Source organism: Equus caballus, chromosome 10 (genome assembly GCF_041296265.1).
Source record: "Equus caballus isolate H_3958 breed thoroughbred chromosome 10, TB-T2T, whole genome shotgun sequence".
NCBI lineage: Eukaryota > Metazoa > Chordata > Mammalia > Perissodactyla > Equidae > Equus > Equus caballus.
The window spans coordinates 1,422,916-1,441,196 of NC_091693.1; the positions used below are offsets into that span (position 1 = coordinate 1,422,916).

An 18,281-nucleotide genomic window follows, 5' to 3' on the forward strand; every position below is an offset into this window, starting at 1 on the left:
TCTTGGTATTGCCCAGGCGGAGTCCGCCGTGGAGGAGGAACGCAGTGGCGGAGAAGGGCAATGTAACCCTGACTTAGGACAGGAGGGCGGGAGGCCCAGCTCTGCCACTGCGCCTCCAAGGCTGAATGAGCCCAGAGTCTCACAGGGACTGGGCCTGGCAGCCCGACCCCACCCCCGGTGTGTGAGGTATCCCTCACTCTCCAGGACGGGTGTCAGCTGGCTTCATTCCATGCTCTCCCAGGCTATCCATCGCTGCCTGTGGTGCGGAGCTCGAGTCCCAGCACTGCTTTGGGCTGGGCAGCCGGGGCCAACAACAGCCCTGGGTGTGACATACTTGTTTTGCTACAAGGAGACTCACATTCAAAGCTCTCCTTTGCCCAGGACCTCCCCAGCTGAGAGAAGTAGAGCTGGATTTGAAGCCCATGGTCTGGCTCCAGAGCCGGGCTTTTGACTAGAGGATGCCCGCAAGGATGAGCGGACACTGTTCTAAAGTGTATAGCGTGGTTCCCACCGAGGAAATCTGTCTTCCATGTAAAGTGGCTTCTGTTCTTCCGGCCGTCTGAAAGTGCCACATTGGTAACAGCATAGGTGCTGTAACTTCTAACCACACTGCTCTTGCCAACCCCTCCGCAGTGCAAAAGGCGGCCAATATTGTGTAAATATACAGTCGCTTTCCAGAAAAGTTGTTGGTACCACTTGCCATGTGAAATCTGTTTTTCACTTGGCGCAGACTCAAGTCTCCGTGAGTGGCTGTTGAATCTGTAGACTTCTCTCCCGCTCCCCAAGGAGACTGGGCAAGAACGCTCGCCTGCCATGCAGCTGCTGCTGTGCCTGCCTGCCTGTTCCCAGGATGCCCACCCTGCGGTCACTGGGTGCTGTGCCCCAAGGGCCACGCCATCCCTGGGCAGGAAGGGACGAGGAGGCCCAGGCCAGGCAGCGCACTGGCTCTAAGTGTGCCCCTGATGAAGCTGCACTAGCTGCTGCCCAGCACAAGGCCGGATGCCAGGGGAGATGGGTCAGGGCTGGCCCTGTCCCCACGGCGGTTCGGGGCTTGTCTTAGAAGGCAGTGTGGGACTTCCATCTTCACTGCCCAGGGGCAAGACCCCAGTATAGCTGGGCCCTTGGGCATGCAGGCAAGTGTGAGACACAGCTAAGTCTGCCTCATGGGGAAACCGTGCACTGGAGAAACCTGGGCCCAAGAGGCTCATGGAGCAGCAGAGTGGCCAACCTCGGACGGGGCACAGGAGGCTATGGGACCAGGAGACCTCAGCCCAGTGACCTGCTGTCTCGCAGAGTTAGTGGGCTTGTGACCCTTAATTCCCTGGGTCCGACTCTGGAGGACACAGTGGCAGGGCCAGAGCCTCCGGGGGAGGAGGCCGAAGCACCTGGAGGGAGGGCAGCCGAGGTCGTGGCCAGAGCGCTGGTGGCCAGGGCTGGCGCCACAACACTGCCAGTGGGCGGCTTCCTCACTGGGCATTTCTCACCGTTCTGGAGGCTGGAAATCCAAGATTCAGGTGCCATCAGAGTTGGTGTCAGCTGAGAGCTTTATCCTTGGCCACCTCACTGTGTCCTCACGTGGCCTTCCTCTGTGCACACTTGTGGGGAGAGAGCTCTCTGGTGTCTCTCCTCCTCTTGTAAGGATACCAGTGCTATGGGATCAGGGCCCCACCTTCGTGACCTCATTTAACTGTAATTACCTCCTTAAAGACCCTGTCTCCAAGTCCAGGCATATTGAGGGTTAGGGCTTCAACACAGGAATTCAAAGGGGGACATAATTCAGTCCATACAACCATGGAGCTGTCCCCCAGACTTGTTGTGGCCCCCCAGAAAGGCTCTAGTGCCCAGTCTGGCCCCCATCCTCAGCCACTGCCCTTGCCTTCCCACACCCCAGTATGGGGTGCTTGGACCATTAGCCTGGTCAACCAGCCCAGCTGCTAGACCCTGAGCTCTCAGCATCACTGGGTTCCATGATTGCTCAGACAGGGACTGAGGTCCAGCTGCTCCCTCCAGTACCAGGAGCCCTGGGGTTGCCAGGTTCCCTTTCATTCCTGCAACCAGCTGAACTCCCCTTGCCCTTCCAGTGGGGCCAGGCAAAGTCTGGTTGGGGGAGGACCTGTGCACACAGGTGGGCAGAGTGGTCAAGGGAGATTCCTTGGAGGAGGGGGTTCTGGATCTGGGCAGGGCTGGGATGTGAAGAGTGTGGTTACACTCAGGCTCAGGGCAGGGGCCTGCAGTGCCATCCTGGAGGACCCAGGAAGTCATCTGCCCCCTGGGCTCAGGGCCAGCAGGAGAAAGGGGGGAAGGGCTGCGGGGCCATGGCTGCTGGTCGCAAACCCATAGGAGACGCCCAGCTCGTTAGTGGAAATGGAGAGATGGCAGGAGCTGCTAGAAAAGTTCTAACCCGTGGGCAGGATGTGGAATTCTGCTGGTCCAGTCACCCAGTCCTGGAGTCTTTTGGGGCCTCAATGTCCATCTGTCAAGCGGGGCTGTGAGACTAGAGCAGGGTGTCCTAAGTGGGACTCTGGGACTTCCTGGATCAGAGTCAGCAGGATGCGTGTAGAAAGCGGTCAGACCTGGGCTGCAGTCAGACTCAGGGAGGAGGCGCCGTGGTTCTCCAACACCCCAGCTGGCTCCTCCACTCATGGTGTGCGAGGACCGTGGGCTCCAGATGGGTCTAAAGTCTCTTCCAGCTCTGACATCTGGACTATGATTTAGGATTTGGGACTCTCGGGATGCCGCTTTCTGGATGCTGGAAAAGATTGTCAAATGTCTGATCTCTGAGGTTCTGAAGAGTAAACATGAACATTCCCCCAAAAAGTCATAAATTATGATAAAAAGCTTGCTTTCTGGACAATGGCTTTAGTTCTAATTTAGTTTGCATTTCTTAGCTATAATGCCTAATTAAGACATCTGTTAAATGTCTATAATATTAATTTAATAGAGGGGGTTCTGATAGAACTGTATTGGAATTGTCCATTTAATTAACCTTATGGGCCTTTAATGGATGTCTTAAATAGACATCATTAACAAGAGTGCCAGACAAATTAAAATTAGCGTCAATAACATTCTTGGTAATTTTTCCTGAGCTGTGAAGGACGAGCATTGCTTAGTAGACTGACACAGAGAGATCTAGGCTGCACAGAGAAGTGGTAGAGCTGGCATCCCCAGCAGGGATCCAGAACGGACACGGCCCCAAGTGGGGCTCAGCCATTCTGTGTCCTGGTCAGTTGTGCCCAAAGAAGGCATGACTGTCCAGCCACAGGAGGCAGCTCTCGGGAGCGCAGACCTGCCCCTTCATACACCCCTCGTGGGAAAGTTAGCTGGCCTGGTCCTTTAGACTGAGCTCCTGGATGAGGAGAGGGCGTGGCGAGGGAGGAAGATGGAAGAGGAAATAGGACGCTCCCGGAGGCCCTCACCGCACCCCACAGGTGCATGGATCCAGTGAGATGGAACAGACCAGGACAGGCTGTGCCTTCTGGGACGGGAGGGAGGGCTGGGATGAGATGGGAGAAGTGGGGATCGTTATGCTGCTGGCCCCACCACTGCACTGAACGGCTCTCTCTCCAGCGGAGCACGTCTTCCCAGGTCAGTGGTCAATTCCCTGCCTTTGTCCTGTCTGGCCTCTCATCAGCGTTTGACACGGTTAACCATGCTCTGCCTCTCGACACACTCCTGTCGCCCCACACTGCCTGTCTCCTCCTGCCTCCCGGGCCACCTTCTCAGTGGCCGCCTTCTCAGCGTCTGTCATGGATCGCCCTCCTCTCCCAAGCATCTGAGTGCTGGACTAGCCCTGAACTCTGTCTGTGAGCTCTTCCACGTTCGCTCCCTAGGTGGCCTCGTCCACAACTTCACATATGCTTAAGACTCAAAATCGCGTTGGCAGCCTGACTCCCCAGCCCCATTCTGCATCTGTAACTTGATGGTCTGCCTCCCTCCATCCCACTGTGAACTCCTGGAGGAGCAGCTTTGTGCGATCACTGCTGCACCCCCAGTGTCTAGAAGCACCATCTGACCCCTGATAGGCACTCACTGAATATTTGTTGAGGGATGAAAACAGGCCCGGTGACATCTCCACCTGGACATCTCATGGCGTCCCGACCTGATGTGGCTGCAAGTAGAGCTATTGCCTTTCCCCCACAAGCCCCCTCCCCCTCCAGCCCACCTCAGTGAACCGTGTCTCCGTCAGTCACTTAAGCTAGAAACCGGGGGTCATCCTGGAGTCCTCTGAGTTCACGCACCCGTCCCAAGTTTCACTGAGTCCTGCTGGCTCCCCCTCCAGCCCTCTCACTGTGTCCCACTCCAATACTCACTACCCTCCCACCATCTCGTCTCAGCCACCGCAGCCCCTGCTCCCCTGCACCCCCCATCATGTGTGGCCCGCCACTGCCGAGGTGACCTGTATGAAGCGTGACTCAGATCGTGTCTTCTGCTCAAAACCCACACGTGACGTTCCAGCGCACTTAGAGTTACAGCTGGTCCCCGACCCGGGTCATCAAGGGCCCCGCATCCTGAGCCAGCACCTCCCCGGCCTGCACCGCCTTGCTTCTGCAGAGCCGCAGCTGCCGCTCGCTCCCTCCCCACCAAGCACAGGGCAGCCCCTCCCACCGCAGCTCTGGAGGCCTCAGCCCAGGCCCTCCATCGCATGCCCGTCCCCATTCCAGCAGCGCCTCTTGGGAGCTAACAGAATCTCATCTGCTTGGTCATTTTCCTCCAATAGAATGTCAGTTCTAACGCATGCCGGGACTTGGCCTGTCTTCTTGGCCATTGTCACCATTGTCACCTCTGTGCAGTCTAGACCACTGCCTGCACATAATGTGTTCAGTTAAATATTTGTTGTCTGACGAAAAAAAAACAATCAGCCAAGGGTGTGGCCCTAATGATGGATAAGGGTTGGCACGCACAGCAGGCATGACGCCGACCAGTGACCCCCATTTGGCCCAGACAAGCCCCATCGCCGTGGCTTGTGCACAGCAGAGCAGCACTGTGTCCTGAGGCCCACAGCCTGCCTGTCCTCCGGACTGGCAAGTGCCCCAGGCAGCCCTGCGGGCGTCACTGGGCCCTGCCCTTCTTGGCCACTCAGCCGGATGAGCTTACACTCCCCAGACAGCTGTGACACAGAGCGAGCGTGCCGGCCCTTCTCTGCCCTTTCCAGCTTTGCCCAATGGACCCCAGTGCCGTGGGGACTGGGGGGTTGGTGCTGGCGACCCTCCGGGAGAGGCCGAGCTAAAGAAGCCAGTCAGGAGACTTCGTCAGGAAACCTGAGTCCAAGGCCCACCTCACTCTTAACCTTTAGGTTCCACCACAAAGGACGTGAACACAGGGAGCGTGGCGTTGTGGTAGGTCACTGAATCCACACAAATTGAATGGCCCCTGTGCCAGAAGACGGGGAGGGAGGGACACGACATCGCAGATGGCCTGCCACGCCTGCCCGTCCCTTCAGTGGAAGCTTGCCTTGCAGTGGGGGACAGGGACAGCATCCTTAGCTGCCCTTGTCTCCCCAAAAGTGTCTGACTGTGAGCTGCTCATAATCACACAGGCCCTAAGCCGGGGGTGTGCTGGAGGCGCCCACCAGTGTGCACATCGCTTCCTGATGTGCCGCCCATGTCGGCACCTCGCACCCGGCCACCCTGGGGGACTTAAACCACGCTACAATTCAGGGCTTATTCCAGCTTATTCCAGCACGCTCCCGCCCTAAACACGAGTCAGCTCCTCTGCGGGCAGGAGCAGCAATGGCAGTTCCAGCCCCGGGAGCGCGCCCTCCTGAGGGAGGGGGTCTGTCTGCAACGCCTTCCCCAGGAGACTGGACGGCACCATCTGGGCTGACGTGCTGTGTGTGGCACGCAGCCCACAGGAGATGTGACTCTGCACACAGGCTGGGGGCTGGAAACGCGAGCGCATTTGCTGGCTGAGAGCTCACAGGACTGTGCACTTAGGGTCGTGTTCTTTCTGCGGATAAGTCTGTAAGTGGCGCTTGATAAGTGTCTGAAGGCTCAGCATCTTCCACGCAGCCTTGTTCGGAACCATAAGCCTGGGTCACCCTAACAGCTCTTGCCCAAGAATCACGGAATTAAAACAAGGAAATCGGAAGTCCTAAGAAATGCAGCATGTCACCAAACTCACAATGTTAGCATTTCCCCCACCTCTCAAAATACTGGCTCTTTCTCTGCCCTGGACCTCTAGGGACCCAGAGGGCAGCCACACTGTCACTAGGTGTGGTTGCCACAGACCTTCTGGTCCCCACCCACATGAGGCTGCCAATCTAGCAGGGGAGATAGACAGTGAGTGCTGGGGACAGGGGCCATGGGGACTGCAGGGTTGGGTGGGGCCCATGCCGGGGCACCTGGCAGGTCTGAAGGTGAAGCTGCCTACCTTGGGAGCTGACCTTCAGATGAGGCCAGAGGGCTGAGCTGAGGTCAGCCAGGGAAAGGGACGTCCTGCTGAGGAACCAGAGGGTAAGTTGGACCTGGGGGGTGTGGGCTGGCTTGGGCTGGAGGCTTCAGGCACAGGGCAGGGCAGGGCAGGGGAAGTGGGGTCAGGAAGATGAGCCAGAGGGGCCAGAGCCAGGGCTGGGAGGCCAGCAGGAGGCCTAGACCCCAACACCAGTGCTGGTGTCAGGGACGCACAGAAACAGGTTTGAGCACTGCCCACAGCACCCCACAAACAAGGCCTGGCTTCTCAAGGCCCCCGAGCCTCCACTCACAGCCAAGAGGCCTGTAAGGCCAGAGCCCAGCTGGGAGAGCCAGGCAGTGACAGAGGGGCTGGGAGCAAGGCAGCGGGCCCAGGGGGCAGGAGGAGGTGCAGCCCAGGTCTTCTCAGAGCAAAGAGGAGTAGGCAGGGGGGCAGGGAGCGGGAGCGGGGGGCGGGGTGCAGGGGAGGCGGAGAAAGAAGGAGCCCTCGGGAAGCCAGAAGTGAGGAGGCTGGCAAAGCTGGGCCTGGGATGGGCAGTGCTGTGGGCACGCCTCCAGGGGGCCCTGACGCGGCTTGGCTCTGTGACCCAAGGCCAGCCACCCCTCTCAGGGCCTCCCGGTCTTCACCATAAAACAAGCATCATGAATAAACCAGCGAACTGAGTTTACTGTGTGGTAGCTGTCACCAGAAAGCTCGGAGAGTTCCCACAGTGTAGGGTCTCATCTTCCAGACGCGAGGCCTGTTGCTTGTCACAGCTGTGCGCTCTGTGGCCATACTCTCGGTGGAACCTCAGCACTGGGCGCCCGTGCGCTGGCCAAGTGAGGTTAGTTCACGGTGGGTCACGCGGATAGGCTATTCTTCTGGAAATCAGCTATTCTTCTAGAACTCAAGGAAAGCTCCCTTTCCTCCTGAATTTCAAGCCCCCTTGCCTGCCAAGGTGAGGACAGGACTGGGTTTTGCAAGGTGGGAACCCCTGCCAGCTCCGGGCTCCTGGCGGCATTTGCTGTAGGATTTAAAGGCTGCAATAACTATTGAATACCCTATTATCCAGCTGCCTAATTAATGTAAATGATCGTTACCGTCCGCTCCCCGAGGCTGATGGGCCTCCGAGGAGCCCCTGCCAGCCGCCCAGGCCCCATTGCAGACGCATTTATGGTGGCAGCCCCGTTATGGCTTTGTTGAATGAAAGGTAAGTCGTGGCCCTAAATAATGAAGACAGGGCTAATGGACCCCGAGCAGCCGGGCAGCTCAGGATGCAGGCCCCCAATCAGAGGAGAGAGGCGCTCCCTCCCAGGTTCTCTCCTCTCAGACCCAAAGGCTCACCTGCTCCCTGAAATCCAAGTGGCCACATTCTCTAGGCCCGCCTGCAGGGAGCCAAAGGGGTGTGTCCCAGCCCCCAGCACGGAGAATAAAATGCTGAAATCCCTGCCTCCCTCCAGCCCCACCTCACCCCGTGCTCCCTCCTGTCCTGTGGCTCCAGGCTCTCGCGGCACCAGCTCATCCAGGCCTGCCTGGGACCGCCCTGGTTTTAGCACAGTTCCAGGCAAGCCGGGGCAGTTGGTCATCCTACTCCAGCCCTACGTGGATGGTCCTTCCTGGTCAATGTCCGGCTTCTTTTAGCTCCTGGGGATGAGGGAGCAGACTAAACACCACCTCTCAGAGAGGCTTTCCCAGACCCCTACCTTAGCCAGTCTCCCCCAGCCCCAGTGCTGGGGAGCAGAGCTGCCTGCCCCTGGCCGCTGCCCCATCCTGTGGGAGAGGGCGGGGCCTGCAGCCACAGCGGGCTGCCCCAGGCCTGGGCGGGGCGCCTGGTATGCGAGGGCCGGCCTGGTGGGAAGAGCTGCCTCCAGCTCAGTGCGGCTCAAGCCTGCCTGCACACTAGGACCGCCTGGGCAGTTGTTCAAACAGCGCCCGAACTGAGACCTCCTCCCCAAAGTGAAACCAGAGTCCGGGAGCAGGGCCCTGGTATCTGTATGTTTTTCATCAGCGGTAGAAGAAAATCTGGGTTCAGACACATCCAAGCTGCGTGGCCTGGGGCTTGCTGTCCAGGAGTCGGGGCTTCGTCTAAAATAGCAAGACTTCCCGGTACGGTAAGAAATAGGGGGCCAGGCCCAAAGGAAGTTCAGGACTTGCTCTGCCCTGGCTTTTCCGCTGCTGGGTGGATAGGCCATGGGCTCCAAGACCCAGTCTGAGGCCTTGGGCAGCACACAGCAGGGCCTTGCCGTCCCGACCTGTCCCCGGTCTCCAGATCACCACGGCCGCGCACACGGCTGGGCCTGGGGGACCGGCTGTGTCAGGACCTTCCCTGCTGCCCTGTGAACGCGCCTGCCCGCTGACCGTGGTGCTCGGAGGTCCTCCCCAGCGCCAGGCCGGCAGTGCAACCACCCCGCCAGAGACCCGCCCACCCGGCGCGTGTCCCGCCGGGCCCACGCAGGGCACTTTTCACCCATGTTTCCAGAAAGTTGTTTCCCGACGATGTTGATGAGTCTCGTAGTCGACGCGGTGGGTGGTGACCATCACTCCTTTTTTCTTTTTGATGAAATAGACTAGATTACAGTACAAAATACGGTATAAAATCGCACGCAGGTCAGGTCACCCTCTGCTCAGTTTGTTTCAGTTACGCGTGAAAATGGAGGACTCCGGCCCCAGGGAGCACCGGGTTCGGCTGCACCCGGGAGCTCGGCACCGCCGCCCAGTACAGGGACCAGGGAGAGTGAGCATCCTGGAGGGAGCTGGGCGGAGCACTGAGGGCAGCCCGCGGGGCCAGGACTGTTGGGGGAGCTGGACCCCTGCCCAGGTTTCAGACCCGTTACCCTGCTCGGGTTCAGCCAGCCCTCCCAGGAGGCCCAGGGCTCCTCTGGCTCGGGAGCACTGAGGCAGGCGTGTCCTCTCCATGGTGTCCTGTGTGGACAGCTCTCTCTCTGAGCTGCCGCTCCAAGAGACACCGACTCTGGCATATGGCCGTTGGGTGCACCAGTTGGGACTATTTTGGATACAAGTAACAGAAAACTCAACCCAAACAGATTAAACAAAAGGAATTTATTGGGGGGCCGGCCCGGTGGCACAGCGGTTAAGTGCACGTTCCACTTCGGCAGCCCGGGGTTTGCTGCCTGGATCCTGGGCGCAGACATTCACACCACTTCTCAAGCCACACTGAGGCAGACATCCCACATATAAAGCAGAGGAAGATGGGCACCGATGTTAGCTCAGGGCCAGTCTTCCTCAGCAAAAAGAGGAGGATTGACGGCAGATGTTAGATAAGGGCTAATTTTCCTCAAAAGAAAAAGGGGGGATTTATTGGACCCCATAACTGAAGGTCAGAGTAGACTGCCTCAGGAATGGTGTGACCCAATGAAGCAACATCCTCGGGACCCTCCTCTTTGCTCTATGTCGCTTCCTTGGGCAGACAGTTTCCCCCTTTGTTGCTCAAGCCTTGCATTCTCTCAGTCTAGCCAAAGTCTAGCCAGAAAGAAAAGGAACGTTTCTTCCCGGTAGCCCTTCCTCCAGGCCCAGGATTCCTTCATCAGGCTTTGACCATTTGGATCAGGTCCTCACCCCCGCACTGAGGCAGGGCATGCAGGGCACTGATTCACCCAGCCTGGGTCACGTGCTTCTGGCCTGGCAACACCTGGATTGAGTGGGAAGGACCTGGTTCCTCCTAAGGCATCAAGGTGCTGCTTTAAACAGAAGGGAGGATGCATGATGGTACAGTAATCACAGTAATAGATGCCCACTGCCCTGAGCGGGTGCAGTAAGCACAGTAATAGATGCCCATTGCCATGAAGGGTGAACTGAGCACAGTAATAGATGCCCACTGCCCTGAGTGGGTGAAGTAAGCACAGTAATAGATGCCCACTGCCCTGAGCTGGTGCAGGAAGCACAGTAATAGATGCCCATTGCCATGAAGGGTGAACTGAGCACAGTAATAGATGCCCACTGCCCTGAGTGGGTGAAGTAAGCACAGTAATAGATGCCCACTGCCCTGAGTGGGTGAAGTAAGCACAGTAATAGATGGCCACGGCCCTAACCTGGTGCAGGAAGCACAGTAATACACGCTCACTGCCCTGAGAGGGTGCAGTAAGCACAATAATAGATGCCCACTGCCCTGAGCGGGTGAAGAAAGCACAGTAACAGACACCCACGGCCCTGAGCAGGTGAAGTAAGCACAGTAATAGACACCCACTGTGGTGAGCGGATGAAGCAAGCACAGTAATAGACGCCCACTGCCCTGAGAGGGTGCAGTAAGCACAGTAATAGACACCCCCTGTCCTGAGCTGGTGAAGTAAGCACAGTAATAGACGCCGACTGCCATTAACGGGTGAAGTGAACACAGTAGTAGACACCCACTGCACTGAGCGGGTGCAGGAAGCACACTAATATAAACCCACTGTCCTGAATGGGTGCATTAAGCCAGTAATAGATGCACACTGCCCTGAGCGGGTGAAGTAAGCCCAGTAATAGATCAACACTGCCCTGAGTGGGTGAAGTAAGCACAGTAATAGATGCACACTGCCCTGAGCGGATGAAGCAAGCACAGTAATAGATGCCCACTGTCCTGAGCGGATGAAGCAAGCACAGTAATGGATGCCCACTGTCCTGAGCCAATGAAGCAAGCACAGTAATAGCCGCCCACTGCCATGAGAGGGTGCAGTAAGCACAGTAATAGACACCCCCTGTCCTGAGCTGGTGAAGTAAGCACAGTAATAGACGCCGACTGCCATTAACGGGTGAAGTAAACACAGTAGTAGACACCCACTGCACTGAGCGGGTGCAGGAAGCACACTAATATATACCCACTGTCCTGAATGGGTGCATTAAGCCAGTAATAGAAGCACACTGCCCTGAGCGGGTGACGTAAGCCCAGTAATAGATGCACACTGCCCTGAGTGGGTGAAGTAAGCCCAGTAATAGATGCACACTGCCCTGAGGGGGTGAAGTAAGCCCAGTAATAGATGCACACTGCCCTGAGCGGGTGAAGTAAGCACAGTAATAGATGCCCACTGCCCTGAGCGGGTGAAGTAAGCCCAGTAATAGATGCACACTGCCCTGAGCTGGTGAAGTAAGCACAGTAATAGACGCTGACTGCCACTAACGGGTGAAGTAAACACAGTAGTAGACACCCACTGCACTGAGCGGGTGCAGGAAGCACACTAATATATACCCACTGTCCTGAATGGGTGCATTAAGCCAGTAATAGAAGCACACTGCCCTGAGCGGGTGAAGTAAGCCCAGTAATAGATGCACACTGCCCTGAGCGGGTGAAGTAAGCCCAGTAATAGATGCACACTGCCCTGAATGGGTGAAGTAAGCCCAGTAATAGATGCACACTGTCCTGAATGGGTGCATTAAGGCAGTAATACGTGCACACTGCCCTGAACGGGTGAAGTAAGCCCAGTGATAGGTTCACACTGCCCTGAACGGGTGAAGTAAGCCCAGTAATAGATGCACACTGCCCTCAGCTCTTGAAGGAGGGGGCACTTAGCCAGGGGTCCCTGCAATGGATGGGAAGCACATCAACTCAGCTGAACTGGAACTTCCTTTCCCAGCATTCACCTCTCTGCACAGTTCTCAGTTAGCACGTGTGGGCCACAAGGGACATGTTGCCCTAGGTTGGCAGGCGGAGCTGCAGTGGAGGCTGTCTCCTCAGTGCTCTGGAGGTCGGTGCACATAGGAGGCATCTCTGGGGCTCCCACCGGGCAGATCTGCTGGCTCACTGGCGTTATGTGGCAGCAGCCAGGCCCACAGCCCCTCCAGCAACTGCTGGGTCCTCCTTTGGCTTCTCCAGTGCTGGGCCATGAAGAAGGTTGCCGGCTGCTCCTGCAGGACACCCTCATGGGTGAACCTGGAGGCCGGCAGAAGCTGAGAGGCTGATGCGGTGCCAGGCCCAGTTTGTCCTTGCGTCCTCCACCTTGGATCCATCTTCCCCTCCCAATCGCTAGGCTCCAGGCTCCAGGACCAGACACAGAAGCAATGGCTTTGTGTAGACGGTTTGACCACCTCCCACAATGGGATAAGGTCAGACCCCTATACTACATCCTTCATGATGTGGAATCTCCCGGTGGCTCTGCTCCTCTGATGGAACCCTGGCAGGGACAGCCCCTGAGCTGCCTGCTCTGAGACATCCTGATAAGCACAAGAATGGCACCTGGGACCAATGCCGGGAGGAGCCTCCATCCCTGCCTGTGAAGATTCCCAGGGTCACCCCAGGCACCATCTGTAGTCCACTTCAGTCAGGCACCCAAGTCCATTTTGGAAGAAGCTTTGGCCCTGGGAAAAAACCTGGATTTGAGTCACTCCATGGGGACACAAAGCACCATGTGAGCTGAGACATCTCCCCACAGCCACTCCACCTCCCCAGTTTATACCAACAGAAACACCCTCACTGCGTGCGTCTCACTATTTATGGACGCAGGCACAGATGGCAGAGGTCTTAGGGTTGACTGGCTGGAATCCAGCCCCATCCAAACAACTGCTCTAAGCCAATCGTGGTCATCCTGCTCTCCTTGACAGGCATTTAGAAAATGGTTTAGAAATAGGTGTGTGGCCCTATCTTGGCCAATGAGAGCAGTTATGGCAATAGTTACTTGCCAACAGCTATTAGTTAGTAGCCAATAGCTATTTATCGGGTATTTCCCACTGGCAGGGGAATTTTTACGTGAGGTCATAAAACTAACCTTGGCCAATGAGTCATGAGAGGAAGCCATGTGTGTCACTTCTAAGCCAGAGCATTTAACTGCTGGCGCCAGACCCTCCAGAGCTCTCTTTCCCTTTGGCACAGTCACCAACAACATTCAAGATGGCAGCTGCTCCCTCAGCCTGAGTCCCTGAGCGACTTCAATGGGAGGACCCCTTAGTGACCAGCTATGGCATGTAGCATAAGTGAAAAAGAGACCTTTGTTGTTTCAAGTCACTGAGACTTTGAGAGTTTTTGTTATTTCTGTGTAACCGAATTTATCCTGACTGTCACAAAATTCTACTGGGGGTAAGCGGAGAGTGTCTGTCTCTAGGAATGAGGTACAGAAAGAGAGCCGATAAGTCCCTTTTCTTTCTCTAGGTGGTGCTGTGGAGGGATGAGAAGCCTGGAGCTCAGCTGCCATCTTGAGACCAGACGCCAGTCTGAGGGAAAGCCGCCAGCGTGAAGACCCCGTGGCAGAGGAACAGGGAGAACTGGGGTCCTTGAGGACATGGCCACCGGGTCAACCCGATGGGCAAGCTCTCTTCTTCTCCACTTCCTGTTACATGAGATACACAATCCCTTCTTGTTTAAACCAGTTTCAGTCGGAGTTTTTTCTACTTTCAGCTGAAAACACCCTAAGTGATGTATGGTGGGGATAGATTTCTTCCTCAGACACCATGGTGGGGATAGATTTCTTCCTCAGACACCTTTGGATGGAGTAGTTTTTTTTTTTTTTTTAAGATTTTATTTTTTTCCTTTTTCGCCCCAAAGCCCCCCCGGTACATAGTTGTATATTCTTCGTTGTGGGTCCTTCTAGTTGTGGCATGTGGGACGCCACCTCAGCGTGGTTTGATGAGCAGTGCCATGTCCATGCCCAGGATTCGAACGGACGAAACACTGGGCTGCCTGCAGCGGAGCGCGTGAACTTAACCACTCGGCCACGGGGCCGGCCCCTGGATGGAGTAGTTTTAAATCAACTTACCTGTAAAGAACCTCCACCCAAGAAAGATGCAAAGTCTCAACCAAGGCCACACATCGTCTCCTCCCGACCAGAGAAGTAAGCAGGTTTGGACGACGTGTTGGTCAGCTGGAGGTACAGAAACCAAACTCAAAATTGGCCTATGGAAAACAAGGGCAGGAGGGGAGGGCGGGACTATGTTGGTTCATGTAACCAGAAAGGATGGGGGCAATTGGAACCTCAGGCATGGCTGGACTCAGGGGCTCCACGATGTTGTCAGGAATCTGCCTTTCTCATCTCCTAACTGTATTTCCTTCCACATCAGCTTTACCCTCACTCAGGCTCTGGCCAAAGGATCCTGGGGAGTATTTGGTTCACATTCGACCAGCCTGAACGTCCCAGCGGCAGCATATCTCTTTCTCAACGCCGCAGCAGAGGGCCCGAGTTGGGTTCTCACTGGCCCAGCTCGGGTCGTGCTCGTGGCCCTGAGCAATCGGCCTGGCCTGGGGAACCGTGCTCTGCTTGTCCGGACTCTCATCTCAGGTCTCTTTCTGCAGCCAAGACGGGGCTCGTCCTCTCTGAACCAAAGGAGTGAAGAGAGAAAGGTTCAGTCCCCCAAAGAAAACAAGTGTTTCTGCCAGAAAGGAGGACACCCGGCCGGCAAACGCAGTAGATAAAGATGTCTGTTCAGGGCTGGTACTTGGTTTACAGGAGAAGGCGGCTGGGCTGGGGGGAGGTGAAACGACTGTTATGTCCAGTGTGTGCCAACCCAACAGCTAGGAGGGGAGGGATATGACCAGGGGAAGACACTGTCTCCCCTGGCTTCACCCAGGAAAAGGCCAGAGACAAGGATGTTAATGGAAGGGGTCTATCTGGTAGGGGAAGGACACACACTGGCAGCAGGGAGGGGACACAAGACAGAAAAGGGCAGGCAGCCAAGCAGGGGCCTGTTTCAGGCGCGTCGGAGCTGTGGGTAGTGAAGCCCAATCCCACAGGGGGCCTGCGAGACTGCAGAGACCCCGCCTCAGAGTTATCCCACCCAAAGGCTGGGGGAGTTGGGGTGTCCAGCCACCAAGGCCAGGGCGCGAGGGCTGTCCCCGCAGGTTGGTCCCCTGGCATGACTGGACCGCCGTGCAGGTGGACACAGGTGTGTTCCGGAGCGTTGGAGGAAGGAGGCAGGTACACAGATGCAGGGACTGGCTGTCAGACTTCAACTTGCAGGCTATGGCGGGGCCCCAGGAGTGTCTGCTGTGGAACCAACACTGTTTAAGTCACCACGTGTGCTCTCCAAGTAAGCACTTCAAATCCCAGCAAGAGCTCTGCGAGGCAGCTCTCAACATCCAGATCCACGAGGAGCCTCAGGAAGCGGCCCTCAGCTGGCAAGATGGAAGGGTGGGGTGTGAACCCTGGATGGCTGGCTCAGAAGCCACTGCTCTCCCCACAAAGCCCCACAAATTCAGCAAGGGGATTCTAGGCCACCGCCCAGCCTGCCAACTTCTCAGAGAAGGAAAACTTCAGAGACCCTCGAGCGGCCTGCCTTGCCAAAGGCCACTCTCCGGGGCCCCCTGTTCCGGGCGCCTTGCGTGCCCACTGCGATCTGCATCACCGCCTTTCCTTCAGTGGCAGTGCTCTTGGCAGAGTCTCTTCTCAGGAACGTTTTTCTGCAGCCGCTAATGAGTGCCCCTTACATTTCCCGGGAAAGGCTGCCTCTTCCCCAAGTGCCTCATGATCTCCACTCCTGATTGCAGGCTTCCCAGAGCTCAGCTCTTATTTCTGAAGTGATGATGGGCGCGGGAGGAGAGGAAAGTGAGGAGAGGAAAAGGTTCTGGAGCTCAGCTCTCCTACAGAAACTGCAGTCTCGGGAGGCAATTTTTCAGGCAATCGGAATTGTAAGGTAGAGAAAAGAGCTCTATTTTCTTTTCACTTCTGTGCATGATTTATCCCTGCTTTGTGCCCCAGTATAAGCCACAGTCATTCTTGCATAAATCATGACTTGTCATGTAAAGATTTGCCGCTTTTTCTTGGTGATTTTATTTTATCATAGGAACAAAATTATCTCCAGAAATCTCATCCCTAATTTTTAAAATTAAAGTCTTTAGGAAAATGTGACTTGAGTTGGAGAAGTTTGTATTACATGTAGTTTTCAAGAAGTCACGTGCATGTTCTCCTAGCTGCAGGCACACTTGTGAAGCACGTGCCCGGCGCGCTCTGAGCGCTCTGCACACATTGCCTAACTTAATCCCCACCCAGCCCGATGAGGTCAATGCTGATGTTATTTCCATTTGGCAGATAAGAAAACTGAGGCCCAGAGAGATTAAGTCACTTGCCCAAAGTGGAGCTGGGCTTTTAGCCACAGCAGCTTGGCCCGGAGTACACACCCTTTAGTGCAGCTCTCCATCCACAGACAAACGTCCTGGCACCCAGACACTCACGCCCACCCACAGGCGCACATGTGCCCCCAGCACTCCTGCATGTGCGAGCACACACACTCCTTTCTGCTGGCTCTCTCCCACGTCCAGGCCTCTCTGCCTCCCGGCGAGTCCTGGTACCAAGGAGCAAAAGATGCCTCTGCCCGCGAAGCCTCTGCTGGGAAGCCAGGACCCTCGTCTCCTTGTTTAAAACCGTCCGGGCACCGCCCTGTCTTCCATCCCTCAAGTGGGAGGGACGCCCCAGCTGTTCCAGCGCCACTGCCACTCTGATCCCTTCATTGACTCCTGAAGAGGGTGGGACCTGTGTTCCTGTTCAGTTGGAGAAACTGATACCCAGAGAGAAAAAGTGAGTGGCCCGGAGTCATCCTGGGAGTAGGAAGCAGGGCAGGGTGGGTGTCCGGTCCCCGCCAGGTTCCCCTGGGGCACAGGATGTACTTTGCAGGTCTGGGCATGGGCTGGGCGGCACTGAGGGCTTCCCCAGCAGACCTGGGCATGGACATTAAGGCCCCCGTTAGGGTGGTGGCATTTTGGAGGGTCTGTCACAGCCCAGAGCAGTCCCACTAAAACCCCAAGTCAGGCTGAGGGATGATGACACTTAATAACCCAGCCGGCCGGCCCACGTGCCTCCCCCTGCGTCCCTCACTCTCTAGGAGCCGGCAGGGCCTGGTCCCCAGGATGGCTTTCCATCTCGCACCAGCCCCGAGCGCAAGGCGGCTAGTGCAGCAGCCAGAGCTGTAAATCTCAGCTTCCTCTCCCCATTCCCCGGCTTCTCCATCACTCTGGGCGGCTGGAAGTTTTATGGAAAGACAAAAAATAAAAAAATAATAAAAAACAAAAAAATAAATTACTCGGGAATTTGTTTTTAATTAAGCAATAAGGCTCGATGAGGCCTGGCTGCTGCCTCGTAAAGCCGCTCCCAGGGCGTGGGGAGGCATTTGGTCCAGATGAGTGCCTCAAATCAGCCCGGAATGTGATTAGATGATTACTCCCCGGAGCTCGCACAAGATGCTCTTCCCCGGAGTTGTCTTATTGCTATTGTAAAAAGTCTGCGGGCAGGAGGGAGAGGAGCTGCTCTGCTGCTTGGAGAAGATGAAAACGCCGATTCTGGCTGTCAGGGCAGACGTCAGGGCCCGAGCTGCCCTGACTCCCCCTCGCCACACCTGCTCACGTGGGGGAACCCATGGGTGGCCGGATGCTAACATCTTTCACAATAAATGGGTCCCTGTACACAGGGACTAGGAGGTTTCCACAGGGGAGCAAGGGGCAGGGTACAAGGAAACCTCTCTCGGAGATACTTTCTCCTCTCCCAACAGGAGCGTCAAGCGCCCCTACTCCCAGGCAGCTCAGTGCATCCCACGGGTGCTAGAGACTGATGGTATTAATGTCCGGGATTTTCAACCTTCTCTCTCTCTCTGGCTTACCAGGGGAAAGGATTCTTGCTTTCTGGGTGGTATGCTGACCTGTCCTTGGCTGTGCTGGGTCTGGATAATAGACAAAGGAAAGAGAAAACTAAAGACAACAGAGAGGTAAAGTTGGTCTGCACAATAAAAAGCTGAGAGGGGAAAGACGAAGAAGGAAAGAGGAGGCAAGCTGCCCTGGCTGAGAGCCAGGGGGATTTGGAGGGCCAGGCGACAAGAGTGGGAGAGAAAGGGAGTCTTGGAGAGCTGTCACTGTCTACTAGGAGGATGAAATTAGCAGTGACAGACAGGAAGGAGTTTTAGACATTTGCAGAACCTGAAGAATGTGTTTTCTCCTGTGGTGTTCCCTCAAGGGCCTGCGTGTAGGCCTGGAAACCTTTTAGATTTCTTTG

General features: G+C 56.2%; 2 long non-coding RNA genes across 3 annotated transcripts; one reads left to right on the forward strand and one right to left on the reverse strand.

Annotated features, from left to right (window-relative positions):
- The first annotated feature begins 8,221 nt into the window (after positions 1-8,221).
- Positions 8,222-17,315, forward strand: LOC138915680 (uncharacterized). 2 transcript variants are annotated; one of them, XR_011421787.1, is made up of 7 exons: positions 8,262-8,493; positions 13,463-13,733; positions 13,902-14,177; positions 14,600-15,434; positions 15,791-15,931; positions 16,562-16,817; positions 17,122-17,315. It is a non-coding gene; the product is annotated as an uncharacterized lncRNA (long non-coding RNA). The 2 variants fall into 2 exon arrangements; XR_011421788.1 differs by lacking the exon at positions 15,791-15,931 and having other exon boundaries at positions 8,222-8,493.
- LOC138915681 (uncharacterized) lies at positions 13,807-14,574 on the reverse strand. Its single transcript, XR_011421789.1, has 3 exons — positions 14,282-14,574; positions 14,067-14,171; positions 13,807-13,990 (listed from the first exon to the last, which is right to left on the reverse strand). It is a non-coding gene; the product is annotated as an uncharacterized lncRNA (long non-coding RNA).
- Positions 17,316-18,281: the final 966 nt, after the last annotated feature.